Raw genomic sequence first — 5,000 nt, 5'->3', positions numbered from 1 at the left:
GGGGGGGCAGGTGGTCCTCCCTTACCGACTCCACCACCCGCTCCTCGGACTACGCCACCAACAGCGGTGGCCCGAGGGGGTCGCTGGGAACAGGAAACGACGCCACCGCTCGGCCTCGGGCACCTGAGACAACCTGGAGCGCTCCAGGGGCACCACGGAGGGCCAGGCGCAACGCGCTCAGCACGCCCAGGCGGTGAGCAGCGCGGCGTCGGGACGGCCCTCCCCATGGCAGGGAGAGCCGCTCACCACACGAAGCCAAGAAAGGCAAGCGAGAGTGTCCGCTGCGTCAGAGGACCCCGGTCCCACGGACACCAGGAGGCCGAACGTGGGAGGGCGGGGTCGGGCCGGAGTCCACACCCCCCCCGCGCCCTCCCCGCACCGCCACAGCAGGCGGAGGAGGAGGAGGAGCGCGAAGGGCCCGCGGGCAGAACGAGAAGAGCGGTCCCATTCGCCATGAATGTCCGTCCCTCGTCTGACGCGGCTTAGGCCCGGCCCGGGAGAGCACGAGATCACCACATCGATCGGCAGAATGTGCCCAGGGAGGTCCCGAGGGGGGGAAAGCCCGGCGAGGACAGCAACCAGAGGGACCTGCTTTCAGCCTCGCCAGCACCCCTCGACCCCAGGGCGAGAGCAGCCGGACAACCCAAGGAAGGAGGACGCCTGACACGTGGCACGGAGCCTTGCGGGACAAGGGTTGTCACGACCGCAGCCAGGTGCCCGCAGTGGGGAGCGCACGGGGTAAAGCACCCACGCCGCCTGCCCACACCGCCCTCGGGTGCTGGAGACCGGAGGCGGCACCACGGCCTGGACCATCTGGAGGCACCCGAGCCGGCGCACAGGCCCACGCGGACGGCTCAAGTAAGCGAGGGCACAGCCGGGCTTGGCACCATGGTCAAGCCCAGAGGTCCCCCCCGCCCCGCACACGCCCAGAGGTCCCCATCTCTAAGGCGACAGTCGCCAAAGCACAGCGTGTCAGCACCTACCTGGCAACAAAAAGTGCTCATTTCAGGTGACAAAATCACCACGCCGACTGCCGGGGCCTAGACACAAGTCACCGGGACCTCCTGGGACCGTAGCCAGGCCACCGGCCCCAAGCACCGTTCCATCAGCCCCGGCCCCTGGAGCCCCCAGGGCCATCTGGTCGACCCCGGGAGCGTGGCGGCAGCCGGGACCGACGGGGGACTCGCGGGAGGTGGAGCGGGCCGGGTAGGCCCTCCCCCAGTCCGCCTGTCGTCCCCACGTCAGGACTTAGAAAAATCACCAAAGTCCTGCGGAGGCACCTGTGGACGCCCTGCTCCCCGGCCCTCAGGACGGCCCCACGCCTGTCCCATGCCGGCCCCATGCCGGTCCCCGACTCCCAGTTGGGACTGGGGGGGGGAGGGGGCGATACCACGGAGGCGTCCCCGACGGCCGGACCGCAATGGGAATCGCGGCCGGGCCCCTGGGGCGCCATATCCGTGCCTCCCCTCGCGACCCGATCCGGTCCGGTCCGTTCCGGTCCCCTCCGGTCCCCACCTCCGCAGCGGGCCTCGGAAAGCTTGGTAAGAAAATCGGGTCAGACGACCGGAACCCCACGCGTGCCCCGTGGCCGGGCCCGTCACGCCATCCACGGGCTTCCTCTCAAGGCTCGAGCGCGACACGGGAGAAAACCGCGCGACACGGAAGGCCCGACGACCGACCGGAGCCACCGGCCGGATGGCGTCCGGGCGCCGGACACACCCGCTCCCATTCCCCCACGGGCCGAGGAGGGGACACCGGTGGGTGCTGGTCGACCCGTCCAGGCGACCCCCACACCCTTCTCAGGGAGCGAGGCGGTGGCGGCGTCACACCCTCACAAGCCTGGAGGTTCAATCTCCCGCGAGCCGATCGCGCGCCGACACCCCAGAGAGAGCGGGACAATCACGCTAGTGTCACCGGCTTCCTGGAACTCCGGCTTGGGGACCGCAGCCAAATGCCATCCCTTACTGACATCGGCGACGCTCTGGCAGGGTGACGCTATATAAAAGCGGCCGCCAGGTGGCGCCCGACAACCGGCGCAAAGGACACCGAGACAGATCCAGATCGCGGGCCCGTGAAGGCGCACAGCCGGCCGCCCGGCCACCCGATCTTGTCCCGGCCCCACCTCGGAGGGGCGGGCAGAGGGTGTGGGGCGCGCGGACCCGGGGCGTCGGCCTCGGGAGCCCCCGACCAGCGCGGCACGGCTGCAGCACCCCAGGGCAGACCGGGAAAACGTGTCTGGGCCGCTCCAGCCGGAAAGGGAGCCGGCTGGCCGCGGGACACGCGCGTACGCATGCGCTCACGCCCACGCACGCACGCCCACGCACGCACGCACGACCCCGCCGGAAGCGGACGTGGGCGGAAAATTCCCCAAAGGGGCGCGCGTGGGTGGCTCAGTCGCTAAGCGTCTGCCTTCAGCTCGGGTCACGATCCCAGGGTCCTGGTTTCCAGCTCCCCGTCGGGCTCCCTGCTCACCGGGAAGCCTACTTCTCCCTCTCCCGCTCCCCCTGCTTGTGTTCCCTCTCTCGCTGTCTGTCTGTCTGCCTGTCTGCCTGTCTGCCTGCCTGTCTGTCTCTCTCTCTCTCTCTCTCTCTCTCTCTCTCTCTCTCTCTGTGAAATAAATAAATAAAATCTTAAAAAAATAAAATAAAATTCCCCGCAGACACCGGCAGGCCCCAGAGGCCCGGCCGGCATTACGCGGGCTTCCCACAGCGGCACACGGGCGGTGCCCTGGGCCTCTGGGAGGACTTAAGACAAATTTCGGGGGGCAGGCAGGGAACGGAAAACAGAGACCGTGTGAGTACTCCTAGAACAACAACGGTTGAACCATTTTTCTTCTATCATTTCAAGGGGAGGAAGTCTCTCTCAAGCATACGAAGAAAGCTCAGGAGGGCAGAAAGGGGGTGATTGACACACGCCCCCAGAAAGGTGCACACTGAATCCCTCTCTGCGTGTACCACGATGACATCCAAGGACAACAAACAGGCATGGGGGAACATCCGTGCAAAGGCAGGTGTGGCGATAAGAATATCGGTTTCCCCCGAAACCGCCTGGGTGGCTCAGTCGTTGAGCGTCTGCCTTCGGCTCAGGGCATGATCCAGGCGTTCTGGGATTGAGCCCCGCATCAGGCTCCTCCGATGGCAGCCTGCTTCTTCCTCTCCCACTCCCCCTGCTTGTGTTCCCTCCCTCTCTCACTGGCTGTCTCTCTCTCTCTGTCAAATAAATAAATCAACCAGTATTTAAATATATATATATATATATATATATATAATATTATATATTAATATATTTATATTTAACGTTTTTATTAAATACATTTAATATGTTTAAATATATTATATATTTATTTTATTGTATATTTATTATATTTTTATTTATATAATATATAAATAAATAATATATTTATTATATATAAATATATATTATATATTTATTAAATATATTTAATATATTTAATATTATATATATATTATACACACACACACACACACACACACACACATATATCTCGGTTTCAGCATCTGTGACCATAACCCGGAAACACACGGTGGGGGGGGGCGGGGGGGGAGGAGGAGGCGCGGAATGGGGAGGAAGGGAGTTAAAATAGCCATTCACTAAACAAATCCAGCTCCGGGACATCCGCGCATTCCAACACTAGGACACGGGGGGGGGGGGGGGGGGGGGGGTAAGAGAGGAAGGGAGGGTGGGTGGTGCTTGAGAAGAGGTAAATAATTGATGATGAAATGTTCCATGATATTAAGGAGAAAAGAAAAACCAGGCGTAGCACTTCCTCTGGCGTGTAAAGGAAAAAAAGTTTTTTGTTTTTTTTTTTTTCTTCCTTTTTTCGTCTTTCAAGTACACGTATTTCAGGGCACCTGACTGGCTCTGTCGGAGGAGGACCGGGTGACTCTTGATCCGCAGGGGTCGTGAGTTCCAGCACCACGCTGGATGGGCATAGAGATTACTTAAAATTAGAAAGCTTTAAAAAACAAACACACAAACCACAGACGCGGAGCAGCATTAAGCATCCAAGACATACACCTGTCTTGGGGCGCCTGGGTGGTGCAGTCGGTTGGTTGGGCAGCTGCCTTTGGCTCGGGTCATAGCCCCAAGGTCCTGGAACAGAGCCCCCCATCACGCTCCCTGCTCAGTGGGGAGTCTGCTTCTCTCCCTCCCTCTGCCGATCCCCCTGCTTGTGCTCTCTCACTCACGCCCTCTTTCTCAAATAAATAAAAATCTTTATTATGGAAAGAAAAAAAAAAGATAAACACCTGTAAACAGGAAGTAGTCAGAGGAAAACATCCACAGTAGCAGAGGATGCGACATTAGAGGGCAGCAGAGCAGCATCCTAGCCAGGTGCTATGGCGCTTTACTGCTTTCTGTGCCCCGTAGGGACCTTTAAAAAAACCTCACCCTCCTATCCAGGGAGGAGAGGGCAGAAGCAACCTCCAGCAAGACTTCCTTTGATTAAAGGGAACTCTTATTACATTCACCTTCACCATTTGAACATGGGCTTTTAATGGTTTCCTTTCCAAGCCTTTCTCTTTGCCTTCTTCTTACCTGTGTGAATCCCTGATCCCACAGTCACAACATCCCCCCCCCCGCCACCACCAGAACACACACACACACACACACACACACACACACACACACACACACACGGATGAAAACTGTTCTCTGTACACCATACATCCTGAGCACTGCGAAAGTAAATGAGGAAACGCGGACAAGAGAGAAATCAAGCAAATACCGTAACTCTGAAGGCTGGACATCTACTGAGTTGAGAGAACTGACCAAACATCAGAAACTTGAAATGAAGGTTTTCCTTTAAAGTTGATTCTTCCTTAGTGGGCTAAACTACCTACGTTCTTTACCGGTATTTCCTCAACTCAAGAGTGCGGCGATCCAAAGGCGGTTTCGCGGTAAAAAGTTTGTGGGTGCCGTCTTGACATTTGCTTTGCACGTACACATATTTCAGGGCACCAGGCTGGCTCGGTCAGTCG

This window comes from Ursus arctos, unplaced genomic scaffold, assembly GCF_023065955.2.
Source record: "Ursus arctos isolate Adak ecotype North America unplaced genomic scaffold, UrsArc2.0 scaffold_284, whole genome shotgun sequence".
NCBI lineage: Eukaryota > Metazoa > Chordata > Mammalia > Carnivora > Ursidae > Ursus > Ursus arctos.
The sequence above is the reverse complement of the archived record's forward strand: the minus strand, read 5'-3'. Positions refer to the sequence as shown.